The 22,747-nt window shown below is 32.4% G+C and overlaps 1 non-coding gene across 50 annotated transcripts in view; it reads left to right on the forward strand.

The window, feature by feature from the left end:
- Positions 1–2,407: 2,407 nt before the first annotated feature.
- The window catches only part of LOC127731838 (uncharacterized), a 112,618-nt gene continuing 92,278 nt past the window's right edge, over positions 2,408–22,747 (forward strand). For all 50 annotated transcript variants that reach the window (XR_007995798.1, XR_007995791.1, XR_007995795.1 and 47 more), the window contains exons 1-3: positions 2,408–2,673; positions 3,300–3,404; positions 8,424–8,495. This is a non-coding gene — a transcript (uncharacterized LOC127731838). The remainder of the gene's footprint in view (positions 2,674–3,299; positions 3,405–8,423; positions 8,496–22,747) is intronic.

Raw genomic sequence — 22,747 nt, forward strand, 5'->3', positions numbered from 1 at the left:
ATCACTGAATGTGAAACATACTTATTATCAAACACAACACTGAATGTGAAACAAACCTATTATCAAACACAACACTGAATGTGAAACATACCTATTATCAAAACACAACACTGAATGTGAAACATACCTATTATCAAATACAACACTGAATGTGAAACATACTTATTATCAAACACAACACTGAATGTGAGACACTGTAATCAAACACAACACTGAATGTGAAACATGCCTATTATCAAACACAACACTGAATGTGAAACATACCAATTATCAAACATAAAACTGAATGTGAAACATGCCTATTATCAAACACAACACTGAATGTGAAACATACCTATTATCAAACATAACACTGAATGTGAAACATGCATGTTATCAAACACAACACTGAATGTGAAATATACCTATTATCAAACACAACACTGAATGTGAAACATACCTATTATCAAAGCACATCACTGAATATGAAACATACCTATTATCAAACACAACACTGAATGTGAAACATACCTATTATCAAACATAACACTGAATGTGAAACATACCTATTATCAAAGCACATCACTGAATATGAAACATACCTATTATCAAACACAACACTGAATGTGAAACATACCTATTATCAAACATAGCACTGAATGTGAAACATGCATGTTATCAAACACAACACTGAATGTGAAACATACCTATTATCAAACACAACACTGAATGTGAAACATACCTATTCTCAAAGCACAACACTGAATGTGAAACATGCATGTTATCAAACACAACACTGAATGTGAAACATACTTATTATCAAACACAACACTGAATGTGAAACATACCTATTATCAAACATAGCACTGAATGTGAAACATGCATGTTATCAAACACAACACTGAATGTGAAACATACCTATTATCAAACACAACACTGAATGTGAAACATACCTATTCTCAAAGCACAACACTGAATGTGAAACATGCATGTTATCAAACACAACACTGAATGTGAAACATACTTATTATCAAACACAACACTGAATGTGAAACATACCTATTATCAAACATAGCACTGAATGTGAAACATGCATGTTATCAAACACAACACTGAATGTGAAACATACCTATTATCAAACACAACACTGAATGTGAAACATACCTATTCTCAAAGCACAACACTGAATGTGAAACATACCTATTATCAAAGCACAACACTGAATGTGAAACATGCATGTTATCAAACACAACACTGAATGTGAAACATACCTATTATCAAACATAACACTGAATGTGAAACATACCTATTATCAAAGCACATCACTGAATATGAAACATACCTATTATCAAACACAACACTGAATGTGAAACATACCTATTATCAATGTTATCATGATTATACTGAATCTACACTAAATCATGTTGTTAATCAGACAGTTTTAATGAACAAGTATTTGTAATAATTATATCAAGTGGGGTCTCGTTTTACTCACTTTATTGTTCTGAATCAGAAAATATTACTCCTTTTCATGTTTCTTTAAAAAAATTATTTTATTAAAATGAATGATTATACTGAATCTACACTAAATCCTGTTGTTAATTAGACAGTTTTAATGAACAAATATGTGTAAGAATCATATAAAGTGGGGTCTCATTTTACTTGTTTTGTTCTACTGAATGCATTGATATATTTATTTTACACATTTCTTGAAAAAAAATTTTTTTTTAAGATATTAGGTTTAATGGAAGTTTTGACATTTCACAACAAAACATGTTTATTTATTGTTTATATAGAATATAAATACAAGTGTGACTGGTCATTTTATTGAGTTTTGACCACTGATTCATGTGATATATATTTTGTTTATATTTATTACACAACATTGTCCAGTTTATCAGACAAGTTTTGATGTCGGTTGTATTATTCCAGGTTGATGGATTGACAGCATTAATGTATGCTGCCGAGAGAGGACACCTGGAGGTCTGTAGACTTCTCATTGATACAGGATGTAAGATCGACACCACAGATATAGTATGTTATCTACTTAGTCTGATCACATTACTATTAATCAACACAAAATCATGTTGTTAATCAGACGGGTTTAATGAACAAATATTTGTAATAATTATATCAAGTGGGGTCTCATTTTACTCATATTATTATTCTGAATCAGAAAATATTACTCCTTTTCATGTTTCTTTAAAAAAATTATTTTATTAAAATGAATGATTATACTGAATCTACACTAATTCCTGTTGTTAATTAGACAGTTTTAATGAACAAATATGTGTAAGAATCATATAAAGTGGGGTCTCATTTTGCTTGTTTTGTTCTACTGAATCCATTGATATAATTATTTTACACATTTCTTGAAAAAAATTTTTTTTTTAAGATATCAGGAATAATGGAAGTGTTGACATTTCACAACAAAACATGTTTATTTATTGTTTATATAGAATATAAATACAAGTGTGACTGGTCATTTTATTCAGTTTTGACCACTGATTCATGTGATATATATTTTGTTTATATTTATTTCACAACATTGTCCAGTTTATCAGACAAGTTTTGATGTCAGTTGTATTATTCCAGGGTACTGGATGGACAGCATTAATGTTTGCTGCCAGGGTAGGACACCTGGAGATCTGTAGACTTCTCATTGATACAGGATGTAAGATCGACACCACACAAGTATGTTATCTACTTAGTCTGATCACATTACTATTAATCAACACAAAATCATGTTGTTAATCATACAAGCTTAATGAACAAATATTTGTAATAATTATATCAAGTGGGGTCTCATTTTACTCATATTATTGTTCTGAATCAGAAAATATTACTCCTTTTCAGGTTTCTTTAAAAAATTATTTTATTAAAATGAATGATTATACTGAATCTACACTAAATCCTGTTGTTAATTAGACAGTTTTAATGAACAAATATGTGTAAGAATCATATAAAGTGGGGTCTCATTTTACTCGTTTTGTTCTACTGAATCCATTGATATAATTATTTTACACATTTCTTGAAAAATTTTTTTTTTGAAGATATCAGGTTTAATGGAAGTTTTGACATTTCACAACAAAACATGTTTATTTATTGTTTATATAGAATATAAATACAAGTGTGACTGGTCATTTTATTCAGTTTTGACCACTGATTCATGTGATATATATTTTATTTATATTTATTACACAACATTGTCCAGTTTATCAGACCAGTTTTAATGTCAGTTGTAGGATATGTTGTATATTATTGATATTGATAACAAAGTATTGTACATAATATTTACATGTTATTTGGTTATATTATAGTGGGATGAATACACAGCTTTACATTGGGCTGCTAGGTATGGACATCTACAGATCACAAGATGTCTAGTAGAAGGAGGTGCCAGTCCCTTGGTTACAACACATGAGGTAATATTTTATAGTATATACCCAGTGTTCAACTATTAAGTAATGAATCACTAAAATGATGTATGAGATATATTTGGTCAAATTGATTCTTTTTCAAGGCAATAGTCAAAAGTCATCTGATCCTTTAAATTTAACTTAAGATATGAAAAAGTTTTATGGAGGGTGTGGATACAGACATAGGAGGGTGTGGATAGGGTATACAGATATAGGAGGGTGTATATGGGGTATACACATACAGGAGGGTGAGGATGGGGTATACACATATAGGATGGTGTGGATGGGGTATACACATATAGGAGGGTGTGGATGGGATATAGAGGTTTAGGAGGGTGTGAAGGGGTAATACAGATATAGGAGGGGTAGATGGGGTATACACATATAGAAGGGTGTGGATGGGGTATAGACATATAGGAGGGTGTGGATGGGGTATACACATATAGGAGAGTGTGAATGGAATATACAGGAATAGGAAGGTGTGGATGGGGTATACACATATAGGAGGGTGTGGATGGGGTATAGAGGTTGAGAAGGGTGTGGAGGGGTAATACAGATATAGGAGGGGATGGATAGGGTATACACCTATAGGAAGGTGTGGATCGGGTATACACATATAGGAGGGTGTGGATGGGGTATAGAGGTTGAGAAGGGTGTGGAGGGGTAATACAGATATAGGAGGGGATGGATAGGGTATACACCTATAGGAAGGTGTGGATCGGGTATACACATATAGGAGGGTGTGGATGGGGTATAGAGGTTGAGAAGGGTGTGGAGGGGTAATACAGATACAGGAGGATGTGGATTGGAAATACTGATATAGGAGGGTGTGGATGGGGAATACTGATATAGGAAAGAGTGGATGGGTAATACAGATATAGGAGTGTGTGGATGGGGTATACAGATAAAGAAGGGTGTGGATTGGGTAGGGTATAGATGGGGTATACAGATATAGGAGGATGGGGATTGGGTATACAGATATAGAGAAAAAAGTAGTATTACATCTTCCCGGCTTTAGGTTGGCCTTTTGTGTACCCAAGGCAGGTGAAGGAAGTCAACTTAGAAGCGCTGTGATTAGATGTAAGGGTACAATATATATTTTTATAAGTTTTACCCTTGTCCGTCTGTAAGTACGTACGTACGTACGTCCGTCCGTGCGTCCAAAAATTGGTTTCTGTTCTCTAACTTGAGTTTGCCTTAACCAAATGTTATGAAACTCATAAACAATGCTAATTACCACAAAACTGAGATCAAGTTTGAATTTTGGTGGCGTCACTCTAACCGTTCTAGAGTTATGCCCCTTTATAAATGGAAATGGAAAATTTTTAGTTTCCGTTCTCTAACTTAAGTTTGCTTCAACCAAATTTTATGAAACTTATAACAATGCTTATTACCAATAAATACAGATCAAGTTTGAATTTTGGTAGCATCACTCTAACCGTTCTAGAGTTATGCCCCTTTATATAAATGGAAAAATTACAAAAATTTTAGTTTCCGTTCTCTTACTTGAGTTTGCTTCAACCAAATGTTATGAAACTTATACACAATGCTTATTACCACAAAACACAGATCAAGTTTGAATTTTGGTGTCGTCACTTTAACCGTCCTAGAGTTATGCCACTTTATACATGGAAAAATTGCAAAATTTTTAGTTTCCGTTCTCTAACTTAAGTTTGCCTCAACCAAATTTTATGAAACATATACACAATGCTTATTACCACAAAATAAAGATCAAGTTTGAATTTTGGTGGGGTCACTTTAACCATTCTCCAGTTATGCCCTTTATAAATGGAAAAAATGCAAAATTTTTAGTAAAACACAGATCAAGTTTGAATGTTGGTGGCGTCACTTTTACTGTTCTAGAGTTATACCCCTTTATAAATGGAAAAATTGCAAAATTTTTATTTTTTTCTAAATATCAACTAGTTTTTGAAATTGGAGTTATATTCCTTTGTCCATGATTATAGTTGAATCAACTACAATCAATGCTTTATACAAAGCAATGTTTAATTTTTACTTCCACTGATAAAACACAGATCAAGTTGAATTTGGGTAGTGTCACTTTAACCATTATTGAGTTATGCCCCTTTGTAAATCGAAAGATTGCAAAATTTTTAGTTTCCATTCTGTAACTTAAGTTTGCCCCAACCAAACATTATGAAACCTATACACAATATTCATTACCACAAAACTAAGATCAAGTACAAATTTTTTGTTTCCGTTTTCGAACTTTAGTTTGCCTCAACCAAATGTTATGAAACTTATACACAATGCTTATTACTACATAATACAGATTAAGTACAAAATTTGGTGAGAACACTTTTACCATTCTTGAGTTATGTCCCTTTATAAACATAAAAATTGCTGAATTTTTAGTTTCCGTTCTCTAACTTTATTTTATTTATCTATGAATAACTGCAGTGTGTATATTTTCAATATAAATTTTGAAACCCATTTAAATATTTTTTCACACCGTTTTCAACCGGATTCTTTAGCCTTCAGACTGATTTCCTTTGAAATACCGGCAAATTCGTAATTCTTCCTTTACAAGAAGTTCAACTAGCTGTGTAAACTCAAATTAAGTGACCCATTTCAGTGCATGGCTTTATTTGACAGCTTTGGTGTCAAACACACTGTTAATTAACACCAATTACCTTAGCTTTAGGTCAAAAATAATTTGTGTATTTCAAAGTTGTTTCACAAAAAATTTAATTACTTCACCTTTTTGTCACCTTTCACAATATACTCCTTAAATTTATGTTTATTTTTGTAAAAAAGGTTAAATCTAAAACAAATTGAATGCAAATACATATAAGATTATTACTTATTATTTTTCTACCTTAGAACAATTAGAAAATAAATAGTTGAAAATTATTAGGGCCTCGCCGAATGGCAGACGCCCTATAGTGATCAATCTGTCCGTCCATCTGTCCGTCCTTCCGTCTGTAACAAATTGTGTCTGCTCTATATCTAGAGAACTGGAATGATTTCAAAGTTTATACTTGACATGTATATAAACCAACACCAGAGGGTGTGTCATAATGTATGTACAACTTCCTAGGTCAAAGGTCAAGGTCAAAAACTTTGGTTTAAGTTGACAACCCCATGTCCTATGGTAAAGATCGTGTCCGCTCTATATCTTGAGAACTGTTATGATTTCAAAGTTTATACTTGACATGTATATAAACCAACACCATAGGGTGTGTCATAATTTATATACATCTTCCTAGGTCAAAGGTCAAGGTCATAAACTTTGGTTTCAGTTGACAACCACATGTCCAATGATAAAGATACAAATTTTTTACCTCATGTTATTCTCAGCGGGGCCCACAGAGATGGCTCCCATCTCAATGATATCTAGTTTTTTTCATCTCTACTTCCTTTAAATGTTTAACTTTTTTTTATTATACTCTAATATCAACTACCGTGCGAGGGCTGTATAGCCAGTCAAGGTCTTTAATAACCCCCATCATCATCTCTAGAAATAATGTATAAAACTCTACAGATAGACATGATAGATGCATACTGAGCTCCTTGTGACTTGTGAATTGAATATAATCAAGGAAATTGTTAAAGTGTTAAACATTAATCTATCATAGCCAGAAGTGCATTGATAATAATACTTTAAAATTATTTTCAGTTAATACTTTACCATTACTTTTCATGGTTTGGAAATTGCTTGTTTTAAAATATAAAAAAATGTCCCCTAAAATACTTAAATTCAGCTGGAAAAAAGTTCGTAAGCGTTATGACCTGAGATTTTATTAGGGTACAATATATATATTTTTTTTTTATCTATGAATAACTGCAGTGTGTATATTTACAATATAAATTTTGAAACCCATTGAAATATATTCTAGAGAATTGTTCGAAAAGACTTCCAAAATTTCATAAATTTGGTGTAAAATGAAGGTGGGCATGGATAACATAAACAAGCTCCATTGGAAGTTGGTCATGATACATTTGACCTCAATTTTTAAAACAGAATAATAAAGTACTTATACCACACATAACTGTTTTGTCCAGGTTTTTATTATAAAAAGTGGTAAATTTAGAAAATGTTAGTATTGTCGCCTATGGCAGAATAAATACTACCGTTTTCCCTATAGGAGGGTGTGGATGGGGTATACAGATATAAGAGGGTGTGGATTGGGTATACAGATATAGGGGGGTTTGGATGGGTAATACAGATATAGGAGGATGTAGATGTGGTATACAGATATAGGAGGATGTAGATGTGGTATACAGATATAGGAGGGTGTGGATGGGGTATACAGATATAGGAGGGTTTGGATGGGGAATACAGGTATAAGAGGGTGTTGATTGGGTATACAGATATAGGAGGGTTTGGATTGGTAAAACAGATATAGGAGGGTTCGGATGGGTAATACAAATATATAGGAGGGTTTAAATCGGGTATACAGATATAGGAGGGTTTGGATGGGGTATACAGATATAGGAAGGTTTAAATGGGGTATACAGATATAGGAGGGTGTGGATAGGTAATACAGATATAGGAGGGTTTTGATGGGGTATACAGATATAGGAGGGTTTGGATGGGTAGAATTAATGAATAGAAAAGGATTGGGTACAAAAATATAAAAAATAGAGAATAATATTGGGATGTTAAAAATATAAAGAACTGTGAATAATGTGCCCACAAAATTAGAAAAGATAGTTAAAAATGAAGACCCCCAAACTCATCCACACCTCATGTAGACATTAGGATGCATTTACCAATCTTCAGACTGCAAAGAAAATAACAGGACCAAATGGTGACAGATGGAACTTTTATTCTGATTCTTTAAAAAAAAAAGAGTTAAAAGCCTATTTAAAGTCTTCACAAAATTGTGAAAAATAATCGAAATGTCGTCTCATGAGTTATATATATATGGTTAGCATCTGTTAAGATAAAAAAAATCACCACTCAGCTGCTACTGGTCTTACTAATTGTAAGATATTATGTGTTACAGAAGCCTTCTTTGTAACAGGTGAAAGCAATATAAAGATTTGTCTGTATTTCAGGGTCAGACGCCATACGATCTAGCAGCAGAAAATAAATCTCTCCAGTATAAAGAAGTGATGGAATACTTACAGGTACATATAGTGATAGATATGGTGTTGAATTACAAACGCTTACACTTAGAATGAATCAAGTAGAAAATAAGTTACAAAATATAAAGAAATATAAAACTAAGAAATCAAATGCCGCAAAACCAAAATACTTCAGGAGAGAAATCTTACAAAATTGGTTTTAAACAAACAATTTAAAATTCTAATGCAATTATTTGTTATCACCATTTTGATTCGACAACATCATATATTTGGGGCGCTAAATCCACACTTAACAAGCTTTTAACTAAGCTTAGTTGTCATGTTTCAATTCAGGAATTTATTATTATGTGATTTCTTCAATATTCAACAAAATTAGCAGATGTTTTTTATTTCATATTCTAGAGCAAACAAGACGAGAGCAAGTTTTCTTAATTTTTAATAATAAATTGTTTTTTGGTTTTTGATTTGGAGATGTAGGGCGGTGGGCGGGGGGGGGGGCCTTGGCTGCCAAACAGTGTCCGTTCATTAACATGAAAACGCTTTGACGAAATCTTTTCAAATTAAGATATGTTGTTTCCTGTGACTAAATGAAGGTCAAGTTTAATTTTCACCATTTTAGCTTTTTTCGTTGTTGAGTTGTAGACCTTTCAGAAACAAAAGTGATTTTTATACGACCGCAAAAAATTTTAGTGGTCGTATATTGGTATGATGTTGGCGTCGTCGTCGTCGCCCGGCGTCGTCGTCCGAAGACACATTAGTTTTCGCACTCTAACTTTAGTTTAAGTGAATGGATCTCAATGAAATTTTACCATAAGGTTCAATACCACAAAAGGAAGGTGGGGATTGATTTTGGGGGCAATGGTACCAACAGTTAAGGAATTAGGGGCCAAAAGGGGCCAAAAATAAGCATTTTTGTAACTTCCAGACATAACTTGTGTGTTAGTGTATGGATCTCTCTGACATTGTACCACAAGGTTCCATATCACAAAGGGAATGCTGGGATTGATTTTGGGGGTAATTGCCTCAAAATTTTAGGAATTAGGGGCCAAAAAAGGGGCAAAAAACAAGCATTTTTATATGGACAAATACTTTAGTACAAAACATAATTTAAAGCAGTGTAAGGGAGATAAATCAAATTCATCATTAGAATTACCTCCCTTACACTGCTTTTAAATTATGTATAAAGTAATGGTTAATGAACAATTAAGACAATTTAAAACAGTGTAAGGGAGGTAATCCACGTACAACGTTTTGATTACTTCCCTTACACTGCTTTTAAATTATGTTTAAAGAAATGCATATTTATAAAGGAAGACCAGTAAAAATATCTGCAAATGTTGCATCTTTTTTTTTTACAAAAAAATCCAAATGAAAGATTTGACACCATATTTTAAATTCTATTATAAAATAGAATAAGATAGCACTGTGGTAAATTTGAATGGATAATTATGGTTGCAAATTCCATTGGAAATTTGAATTGAGATTATGACCATATCTTGAGGGAAAGAATTTTTTTGGGGAAAAGGCGAGGGGGGGGGGGGGGGAGGGGGGAGGGGTAAAAAGAAATTGTGGGGGGTCAAATTTTTCTCATTTCAGATTTCAGAAATTAAAAAGAATTATTCTTCAAATATTATTTTTTTTTCAAATTTCAAATATTGAAAAATTTCAAGAAGTAATCTTTAATTGCACAGTATGGCGCATTAGATTTGTAAAATCTTTGACCACATTTATTTATTTGTTATGCCAAATCTGACTGTGTATTTAGATTTTTAATTTTGGGGTCCAGTTTTCAAATTGGTCTACTTTAAGGTCCAAAGGGTCCAAAATTAAACTTAGTTTGATTTTAACAAAAATTGAATTCTTGGGGTTCTTTGATATGCTGAATCTAAACATGTATTTAGATTTTTGATTTCGGGCCCAGTTTTCAAGTTGGTCCAAATTGGGGTCCAAAATTAAATTTTGTTTGATTTCAACATAAATTGAATATATGGGGTCCTTTGATATGCTGAATCTAACCATGTATTTAGATTTTTCATTTTGGGTCCCGTTTTCAAATTGGTCTACATTAAGGTCCAAAGGGTCCAAAATTAAACTTAGTTTGATTTTAACAATAATTGAATATATGGGGTTCTTTGATATGCTGATTCTAAACATGTATTTAGATTTTTGATTTCGGGCCCATTTTTCAAGTTGATCCAAATTGGGGTCCAAAATTAAACTTTTGTTTGATTTCGACAAAAATTGAATATATGGGGTTCTTTGATATGCTGAATCTAACCATGTATTTAGATTTTTTATTTGTGGGCCCGTCTATCAAATTGGTTCATATTGAGGTCAAAAGGGTCCAAAATTAAACTTTGTTTATTTCATCAAGATTGAATTATTGGGGTTCTTTGATATGCCAAATCTAACCGCGTATTTAGATTTTTAATTTAGGGTCCAGTTTTCAAATTGGTCTACATTAAGGTTCAAAGGGTCCAAAATTAAACTCAGTTTAATTTTAACAAAAGTTGAATTCTTGGGGTTCTTTGATATGCTGAATCTAAACATGTATTTAGATTTTTGATTTCGGTCCCAGTTTTCAAGTTTGTCCAAATTGGGGTCCAAAATTAAACTTTGTTTGATTTCAACAAAAATTGAATATATGGGGTTCTTTGATATGCTGAATCTAACCATGTATTTTGATTTTTTTATTTGTGGGCCCTGCTATCAAATTGGTTCATATTGAGGTCAAAAGGGTCCAAAATTAAACTTTGTTTTATTTCATCAAAAATTGAATTATTGGGGTTCTTTGATATGCCAAATCTAACCGTGTATTTAGATTTTTAATTTTGGGTCCAGTTTTTTAAATTGGTCTACATTAAGGTCCAAAGGGTCCAAAATTAAACTTAGTTTGATTTTAACAAAAATTGAATTCTTGGGGTTCTTTGATATGCTGAGTCTAAACATGTGTTTAGATTTTTTTATTTCGGGCCCAGTTTTCAAGTTGGTCCAAATTGGGGTCCAAAATTAAACTTTGTTTGATTTCAACAAAAATTGAATATATGGGGTTCTTTGATATGCTGAATCTAACCATGTATTTTGATTTTTTTATTTGTGGGCCCTGCTATCAAATTGGTTCACATTGAGGTCAAAAGGGTCCAAAATTAAACTTTGTTTTATTTCATCAAAAATTGAATTATTGGGGTTCTTTGATATGTCAAATCTAACTGTGTATATAGATTTTTAATTTTGGGTCCAGTTTTTTAAATTGGTCTACATTAAGGTCCAAAGGGTCCAAAATTAATCTTAGTTTGATTTTAACAATAATTGAATATATGGGGTTCTTTGATATGCTGATTCTAAACATGTATTTAGATTTTTGATTTCGGGCCCATTTTTCAAGTTGATCCAAATTGGGGTCCAAAATTAAACTTTTGTTTGATTTCGACAAAAATTGAATATATGGGGTTCTTTGATATGCTGAATCTAACCATGTATTTAGATTTTTTATTTGTGGGCCCGTCTATCAAATTGGTTCATATTGAGGTCAAAAGGGTCCAAAATTAAACTTTGTTTATTTCATCAAGATTGAATTATTGGGGTTCTTTGATATGCCAAATCTAACCGCGTATTTAGATTTTTAATTTAGGGTCCAGTTTTCAAATTGGTCTACATTAAGGTTCAAAGGGTCCAAAATTAAACTCAGTTTAATTTTAACAAAAATTGAATTCTTGGGGTTCTTTGATATGCTGAATCTAAACATGTATTTAGATTTTTGATTTCGGTCCCAGTTTTCAAGTTTGTCCAAATTGGGGTCCAAAATTAAACTTTGTTTGATTTCAACAAAAATTGAATATATGGGGTTCTTTGATATGCTGAATCTAACCATGTATTTTGATTTTTTTATTTGTGGGCCCTGCTATCAAATTGGTTCATATTGAGGTCAAAAGGGTCCAAAATTAAACTTTGTTTTATTTCATCAAAAATTGAATTATTGGGGTTCTTTGATATGCCAAATCTAACCGTGTATTTAGATTTTTAATTTTGGGTCCAGTTTTTTAAATTGGTCTACATTAAGGTCCAAAGGGTCCAAAATTAAACTTAGTTTGATTTTAACAAAAATTGAATTCTTGGGGTTCTTTGATATGCTGAGTCTAAACATGTGTTTAGATTTTTTTATTTCGGGCCCAGTTTTCAAGTTGGTCCAAATTGGGGTCCAAAATTAAACTTTGTTTGATTTCAACAAAAATTGAATATATGGGGTTCTTTGATATGCTGAATCTAACCATGTATTTTGATTTTTTTATTTGTGGGCCCTGCTATCAAATTGGTTCACATTGAGGTCAAAAGGGTCCAAAATTAAACTTTGTTTTATTTCATCAAAAATTGAATTATTGGGGTTCTTTGATATGTCAAATCTAACTGTGTATATAGATTTTTAATTTTGGGTCCAGTTTTTTAAATTGGTCTACATTAAGGTCCAAAGGGTCCAAAATTAATCTTAGTTTGATTTTAACAATAATTGAATATATGGGGTTCTTTGATATGCTGATTCTAAACATGTATTTAGATTTTTGATTTCGGGCCCATTTTTCAAGTTGATCCAAATTGGGGTCCAAAATTAAACTTTTGTTTGATTTCGACAAAAATTGAATATATGGGGTTCTTTGATATGCTGAATCTAACCATGTATTTAGATTTTTTATTTGTGGGCCCGTCTATCAAATTGGTTCATATTGAGGTCAAAAGGGTCCAAAATTAAACTTTGTTTATTTCATCAAGATTGAATTATTGGGGTTCTTTGATATGCCAAATCTAACCGCGTATTTAGATTTTTAATTTAGGGTCCAGTTTTCAAATTGGTCTACATTAAGGTTCAAAGGGTCCAAAATTAAACTCAGTTTAATTTTAACAAAAATTGAATTCTTGGGGTTCTTTGATATGCTGAATCTAAACATGTATTTAGATTTTTGATTTCGGTCCCAGTTTTCAAGTTTGTCCAAATTGGGGTCCAAATTAAACTTTGTTTGATTTCAACAAAAATTGAATATATGGGGTTCTTTGATATGCTGAATCTAACCATGTATTTTGATTTTTTTATTTGTGGGCCCTGCTATCAAATTGGTTCATATTGAGGTCAAAAGGGTCCAAAATTAAACTTTGTTTTATTTCATCAAAAATTGAATTATTGGGGTTCTTTGATATGCCAAATCTAACCGTGTATTTAGATTTTTAATTTTGGGTCCAGTTTTTTAAATTGGTCTACATTAAGGTCCAAAGGGTCCAAAATTAAACTTAGTTTGATTTTAACAAAAATTGAATTCTTGGGGTTCTTTGATATGCTGAGTCTAAACATGTGTTTAGATTTTTTATTTCGGGCCCAGTTTTCAAGTTGGTCCAAATTGGGGTCCAAATTAAACTTTGTTTGATTTCAACAAAAATTGAATATATGGGGTTCTTTGATATGCTGAATCTAACCATGTATTTTGATTTTGTTATTTGTGGGCCCTGCTATCAAATTGGTTCACATTGAGGTCAAAAGGGTCCAAAATTAAACTTTGTTTTATTTCATCAAAAATTGAATTATTGGGGTTCTTTGATATGTCAAATCTAACTGTGTATATAGATTTTTAATTTTGGGTCCAGTTTTTTAAATTGGTCTACATTAAGGTCCAAAGGGTCCAAAATTAATCTTAGTTTGATTTTAACAATAATTGAATATATGGGGTTCTTTGATATGCTGATTCTAAACATGTATTTAGATTTTTGATTTCGGGCCCAGTTTTCAAGTTGGTCCAAATTGGGGTCCAAAATTAAATTTTGTTTGATTTCAACATAAATTGAATATATGGGGTCCTTTGATATGCTGAATCTAACCATGTATTTAGATTTTTCATTTTGGGTCCCGTTTTCAAATTGGTCTACATTAAGGTCCAAAGGGTCCAAAATTAAACTTAGTTTGATTTTAACAATGATTGAATATATGGGGTTCTTTGATATGCTGATTCTAAACATGTATTTAGATTTTTGATTTCGGGCCCATTTTTCAAGTTGATCCAAATTGGGGTCCAAAATTAAACTTTTGTTTGATTTCGACAAAAATTGAATATATGGGGTTCTTTGATATGCTGAATCTAACCATGTATTTAGATTTTTTATTTGTGGGCCCGTCTATCAAATTGGTTCATATTGAGGTCAAAAGGGTCCAAAATTAAACTTTGTTTATTTCATCAAGATTGAATTATTGGGGTTCTTTGATATGCCAAATCTAACCGCGTATTTAGATTTTTAATTTAGGGTCCAGTTTTCAAATTGGTCTACATTAAGGTTCAAAGGGTCCAAAATTAAACTCAGTTTAATTTTAACAAAAATTGAATTCTTGGGGTTCTTTGATATGCTGAATCTAAACATGTATTTAGATTTTTGATTTCGGTCCCAGTTTTCAAGTTTGTCCAAATTGGGGTCCAAATTAAACTTTGTTTGATTTCAACAAAAATTGAATATATGGGGTTCTTTGATATGCTGAATCTAACCATGTATTTTGATTTTTTTATTTGTGGGCCCTGCTATCAAATTGGTTCATATTGAGGTCAAAAGGGTCCAAAATTAAACTTTGTTTTATTTCATCAAAAATTGAATTATTGGGGTTCTTTGATATGCCAAATCTAACTGTGTATTTAGATTTTTAATTTTGGGTCCAGTTTTTTAAATTGGTCTACATTAAGGTCCAAAGGGTCCAAAATTAAACTTAGTTTGATTTTAACAAAAATTGAATTCTTGGGGTTCTTTGATATGCTGAGTCTAAACATGTGTTTAGATTTTTTTATTTCGGGCCCAGTTTTCAAGTTGGTCCAAATTGGGGTCCAAAATTAAACTTTGTTTGATTTCAACAAAAATTGAATATATGGGGTTCTTTGATATGCTGAATCTAACCATGTATTTTGATTTTTTTATTTGTGGGCCCTGCTATCAAATTGGTTCACATTGAGGTCAAAAGGGTCCAAAATTAAACTTTGTTTTATTTCATCAAAAATTGAATTATTGGGGTTCTTTGATATGTCAAATCTAACTGTGTATATAGATTTTTAATTTTGGGTCCAGTTTTTTAAATTGGTCTACATTAAGGTCCAAAGGGTCCAAAATTAATCTTAGTTTGATTTTAACAATAATTGAATATATGGGGTTCTTTGATATGCTGATTCTAAACATGTATTTAGATTTTTGATTTCGGGCCCATTTTTCAAGTTGATCCAAATTGGGGTCCAAAATTAAACTTTTGTTTGATTTCGACAAAAATTGAATATATGGGGTTCTTTGATATGCTGAATCTAACCATGTATTTAGATTTTTTATTTGTGGGCCCGTCTATCAAATTGGTTCATATTGAGGTCAAAAGGGTCCAAAATTAAACTTTGTTTATTTCATCAAGATTGAATTATTGGGGTTCTTTGATATGCCAAATCTAACCGCGTATTTAGATTTTTAATTTAGGGTCCAGTTTTCAAATTGGTCTACATTAAGGTTCAAAGGGTCCAAAATTAAACTCAGTTTAATTTTAACAAAAATTGAATTCTTGGGGTTCTTTGATATGCTGAATCTAAACATGTATTTAGATTTTTGATTTCGGTCCCAGTTTTCAAGTTTGTCCAAATTGGGGTCCAAATTAAACTTTGTTTGATTTCAACAAAAATTGAATATATGGGGTTCTTTGATATGCTGAATCTAACCATGTATTTTGATTTTTTTATTTGTGGGCCCTGCTATCAAATTGGTTCATATTGAGGTCAAAAGGGTCCAAAATTAAACTTTGTTTTATTTCATCAAAAATTGAATTATTGGGGTTCTTTGATATGCCAAATCTAATCGTGTATTTAGATTTTTAATTTTGGGTCCAGTTTTTTAAATTGGTCTACATTAAGGTCCAAAGGGTCCAAAATTAAACTTAGTTTGATTTTAACAAAAATTGAATTCTTGGGGTTCTTTGATATGCTGAGTCTAAACATGTGTTTAGATTTTTTATTTCGGGCCCAGTTTTCAAGTTGGTCCAAATTGGGGTCCAAATTAAACTTTGTTTGATTTCAACAAAAATTGAATATATGGGGTTCTTTGATATGCTGAATCTAACCATGTATTTTGATTTTGTTATTTGTGGGCCCTGCTATCAAATTGGTTCACATTGAGGTCAAAAGGGTCCAAAATTAAACTTTGTTTTATTTCATCAAAAATTGAATTATTGGGGTTCTTTGATATGTCAAATCTAACTGTGTATATAGATTTTTAATTTTGGGTCCAGTTTTTTAAATTGGTCTACATTAAGGTCCAAAGGGTCCAAAATTAATCTTAGTTTGATTTTAACAATAATTGAATATATGGGGTTCTTTGATATGCTGAATCTAAACATGTGTTTAGATTTTTGTCTATGGGCCCAGTTTTCAAGTTGGTCCAAATTGGGGTCCAAAATTAAACTTTGTTTGATTTCAACAAAAATTGAATATATGGGGTTCTTTGATATGCTGAATCTAACCATGTATTTTGATTTTTGGGCCCCGTTATCAAATTGGTCCACATTGAGGTCAAAAGGGTCCAAAATTAAACTTCGTTTGATTTCATCAAAAATGGAATTCTTTGGATTCTTTGATATGCTGAATCTTACCATGTATTTAGATTTTGGATATTGGACCATAATAGGTAAATTAAAAAAATTAAAGTTCTTAGACCACATTCATTCTGTGTCAGAAACCTATGGTGTGTCAAATATTTAATCACAATCCAAATTCAGAGCTGTATCAAGCTTGAATGTTGTGTCCATACTTGCCCCAACTGTTCAGGGTTCGACCTCTGCGGTCGTATCAAGCTGCGCCCAGCGGAGCATTTTATTACTATATGAATTTGAGTTATTTCCCTTTGAACAGAAATGGTATAATTAATAATTAATTTCTATGTCATTTGGTCTCTTGTTTATTTTGAGTTATTTCCCTTTGAACAGGAATGATTTAATTAATAATTATCTCATCAAAAATTGAATTCTTGGGGTTCTTTAATATGCTGATCCTAACAATGTACTTAGATTTGGGATATTGGACCATAATAGGTAAATTTCCAATTTCCAATTTTTCATTTCTTTGACCACATTCATTTTGTGTCATAAACCTATGCTGTGTCAAATACTCATTTTTATATTTTGTATAGAATGCATAGAAATGGAAATAACTGTATTGTATAACTATTTTTAGCTTGGCCTACAATTAACTTTGTCCTATTTTAGCAAATATTCTTTTACGTAGCTAACTACTATATCACTAGCCTTTTAACACTCAGGTTATGAGTTTGAGTCCCTCACATGGCAGGTCCTTTGACTTCTTAAATTCACGCAAGTAATCAGTTTTCCACACTTTTTGTCGTTATGCTTACAGATGTTGATTTGATATTTGGTATACAGTTTTAGGTTTACCATGACAAATTATAGAACAATTTCTGATTTTGTTCCGGTCTGAAGTTTTGTGCAGAGTTATGGTCCTTTGACTTGGACAATTCAGGAAAGTAATCAGTTTTCAGCATTTTTTATACGACTGCAAAGAATTTTTGCGTTCATATAATGCTACGATGTCGGCGGTGTAGTCGTCGTCGGCATCATCGTCCTTAGACACATTTGGTTCCCGGACAATAACTTTAGTTTAAGTGAATGTCTCTCTATGATCTTTTACCAGAAGGTTCAATACCACAAAAGGATGGTTGGGAATGCTTTTGGAGGTTATGGTACCAACAGTTTAAGAATTAGGGCCCAAAAAGGGGCCAAAAACAAGCATTTTTATAGTTTCCGGACAATAACTTGTGTTTTAGTGTATGGATCTCTCTAAAATTGTACTACAAGGTTCCATACCACAAAGGGAAGGCTGGGAATGAGTTAGTTTGGGGGTAATTACTCCTGGGGGGGGGGGGTTCAAAAAGTTTGGGGGGATTTTTTTTTCAATTTTTTTTGGGGGTTCATATTTTTTTCTTCAAAATTTTTGAAATTTCAAATTTTTTGAAAAGTTTCAAGAAGAAATCTTCAATTGCACAATATTGCAAAATAGCACAGTATTGCGCAACAGCACAGTATTGCGCAATAGCACAGTATTGGGCAATATCACAGTATTGTGCAACAGCACAGTATTGCGCAATAGCACAGTATTGGGCATTATCACAGTATTGTGCAATAGCAAGAAATCTTCAATTGCACAGTATTTGGGCAATAGCAAGAAATCTTTAATTGCACAAAAGCACAGTATTGCGCACACAGTATTGCGCAATTGCAAGAAATCTTCAGTTCCACAGTATTGCACAATAGCATAGGTATTGCACAATAGCACAGTATTGCGCAATAGCACAGTATTGCACAATAGCAAGAAATCTTCAATTGCACAGTATTGCGGAATAGCAGGAAATCTTCAGTTGAAAATTAAGACAAATCTTTAAACCAATTTCAATGGGATTAATTTTAAAGTCTTTAATTTTTGGGTTCTAACCTTGTATTACTATTTTGGATATTGAGCCCCATTTTTAAATTGGTCTACATTGAGGTCAAAAGGGTCCAAAATTTAACTTTGATTTCATCCAAATTTGTATTATTGCTGTTCTTTGATATGCAGACTAACCGTGCATTTAGATTTTTAATTTTTGGGCAAGCCGTCTTCAAATTGGTCCATATTAAGGTCCAAAGGGCCCCAAATTAAAGTTTAGTTTTAATTTCAAAAAAGAAATGAATTCTAGGGGTTCTTTGATATGCTGAATCTAAGCGTGTATTAGGATTTTTGATTTTGGGCACAGTATTCAAGTTGGTTAAAATTGAATTAATATATGCCCAATCAAACAGTGTTTTAGATTTTAGATTTTGGGCATGTTTTCAAAGTTGGTCCAAATTGTGTTCCAAAATTAAACTTTGTTTGATTTCATCAAAAATTGAATTATCAGTGCTCTTTGGTTTGCCCAACCTTACAATATATTATCCCATTTGAATTACCTCCCTTACACTGCTTTTAAATTATGTAGAAAGTAATGAATAATGAACAATTAAGACAATTTAAAAGCAGTTTAAGGGAGGTAATCCAAATACAACGTTTTGATTACCTCCCTTACACTGCTTTTCATGTTTAAAGAAATGCATGTGTATAAAGGAAGACCAGTTAATACGCAACAGCATAGTGTATTGCACAAAAGCAAAAAAAAAGGGGGGGTAAATTTTTAAATTTTTTTTGTGGGGGGAGGGAGGGGGGGGCAATTCGCAACAGCAAAGTGTATTGCACAAAAGCAAAAAATTGAATATAAATTCAAATCATGTAACCAATTCTAAGTTCTTTGACTACAGTTATTCTGTGTCAGAAACCTTTTATGTTTCAAATATTTAACTGCGCTGGGCTTCGCTAATGTCGCAAATTGCGATTTTTTTTTCATCCGGCGACAAAATATGGCTGCTGGCGATTTTTCTGGCGTCAACATTTCCCTATGTCAAAATGTTTCATTTCTTGACTGTAACGATAATATTACCGATCTTCATTTACATTGGTAAAAGAAAAAAAATTTAATTGTAAGAAATTTTACCTGGCGACAAGTTTATGACTTTGTTTACGACCCCAAGCTAAGCAACGGTTACAACAGGTGTTATAATTAGTTGTTACAGGTAATCCGTTTATCAGAGGGGTCATTAATGATCATCAACATTAATTCATTTAAATAGAATTGGTCAGTTGGCATTTGTCATTTCATTTGAAGAAATTTTCATACGGCAACACAATTTGCAACGTTTACCGTAGTTTCATGAAGAAAACGTAATTGACAGAAAGATGAAAACCACAATAACTAATTAAAACACATCATTTTACTTGTATTCCATAAAAAATGGTAAATTCAGACTTGATTTGTCTTTGCCTGCTCTCAATTTTGATACGAAAATAACAAAACTGGATGCCATTGTTGATCGTATTTACTTCTACTGAGTACTGTGTATAATCCTCCGAAGAAGGAGCACACCTGAATAAAGAAAGATAACTCAATTTGATTTTGTCCTAGTATTGAGATACCTACTAAAGATATGTCTACATACTTCTGACTTTAGAATTTATTGGTTTAGGTCTTTTGAGTTATGGGAAAAGTTAAGAGGGTCTTGGTAGCAGGATGGGTACGGTGCTTGGGTCATCATTTTCTGTATTCTTTATTTTTTATACAAATTTTCACTATTCTGTATATATCTAAACACCCATTATTCTCTTTTCTTCATTTAATTGCACATTTACTCTATTCTGTAACATATACAGACCATAAGCTAATTATAAGGACAGGAACATTGATCAATAGAGTCATTATATATGCGTCCCATTAGTCATTGTTTGGAGACATAAACATTCAAAATAAAAACATACATTTGTGGAAAATCAGCTGCTTTGTTTTAATCTTTATTGTTATAATTTTATACAACCGCAAAAAAATTTTGCGGTCCTATATTGGTATGACGTTGGCGTAGTCGTCGTCCGAAGACACATTGGTTTTCGCACAATAACTTTAGTTTAAGTGATTAGATCTCTATGAAATTTTACCATAAGGTTCAATACCACAAAAGGAAGGTTGGGATCGATTTTGGGGGTTATGGTACCAACAGTTAAGGAATTAGGGGCCAAAAAGGGGCCAAAAATAAGCATTTTTTTAACTTCAAGACAATAACTTGTGTGTTAGTGTATGGATCTCTCTGACATTGTACCACAAGGTTCCATATCACAAAGGGAATGCTGGGATTGATTTTGGTAATTGCCTCAAAATTTTAGGAATAAGGGGCCAAAAAAGGGGCAAAAAACAGGCATTTTTCTAGTTTCCAGACAATAACTTGTGTTCAAGTGTATGGATCTCTCTCAAATTTTACTGCAAGGTATCATACCACAAAGGGAAGGCTGGGATTGATTTTGGGGGTAATTTCCTCAAAATTTTAGGAATAAGGGGCAAAAAAGGGGCAAAAAACAAGCATTTTTCTAGTTTCAGGACTATAACTTGTGTGTAAGTGTATGGATCTTTATGAAATTGTACTACAAGGTTCCATCACAAAGGGAAAGCTGGGTTTGAGTTTGGGGATAATTGCCCAAAACATTTAGGAATTCGGGGCCAAAAAGGGGCCTACATTAAGGTCCAAAGGGTCCAAAATTAAACTTAGTTTGATTTTAACAAAAATTGAATTCTTGGGGTTCTTATATATGCTGAATCTAAACATGTGTTTAGATTTTTGATTATGGACCCAATTTTCAAGTTGGTCCAAATTTGGGTCCAAATTAAACTTTGTTTGATTTCAACAAAAATCGAATATATGAGGTTCTTTGATATACTGAATCTAACCATGTATTTAGATTATTGATTTTTTGGCCCCGTTATCAAATTGGTCCACATTGAGGTCAAAAGGGTCCAAAATTAAACTTTGTTCAGGGGTTCAAATTAGCAGTGGTCCGAGGTCCGTGACCTTCCACTGTTGCAATCGGACTTTCGTTTTGGTTACTAGCTACGCCCGACGGACCTTCGATCTTAAAGGAAATAAAAATGATTTTTGCTGACCTTTTTAACCATCGGTATCGTCATTTTTAAGCCATATTTATATTATTATTGAAATCGAGATAAAAAAAAATGTTTCATCCCTGACCTTGCCGACGAGTGATAAAAGTTATTTTTAACCTTGTATTTCTTGGAAACACAAGGTTATAAATAGTTGCGAGAAGTCACGTGACAAATCATTTAATCATTTAGACATTTTAGAACAAAATGAGTCCGTTTCACTTTGGTGTCACGTCTTCCAAGAGAAAGCCTGAAGATTATGGACGGTCTTCAACCACAGGCACTTGTTTCTATCCATGGGAAGGTCGACTATCCATAAATATGGAAGGATATTCAACCTTCCCATGGATAGAAACAAGTGCCTGTGTCTTCAACGTCTTCAAAAGAAATCAAATGAAGATCTCACTAAAGACCAAAAATGCGATCGTGAAAAACGGGAACGGAGCCCTTCAGGAAAATCGATCGACCGTGGCTATATTTTGATGAATCAACTGGTCTAATGTCATGCACATACTGCCAGAAGTTCCCCTCTCATTCAGAAAAAGAAAGTGCACTTGTAAGGGGAACACAAAATCTTAAAATAGACCCAATGAAAATATACGAAGTGACACCCCAGCATTTATCTTGTTTAAAGCAGTGGATCCATGAAAGTGACCCAAATTTTAAGTCTAATTATGACTAAAGATTAATTGTCAGACACTAAACTTGGACAATGTATTCTCAAGCAGAATGTAAGCCTGATCAGTTAA

This window comes from Mytilus californianus, unplaced genomic scaffold (assembly GCF_021869535.1).
Source record: "Mytilus californianus isolate M0D057914Y unplaced genomic scaffold, xbMytCali1.0.p SCAF_21, whole genome shotgun sequence".
Taxonomy (NCBI): Eukaryota; Metazoa; Mollusca; class Bivalvia; order Mytilida; family Mytilidae; genus Mytilus; species Mytilus californianus.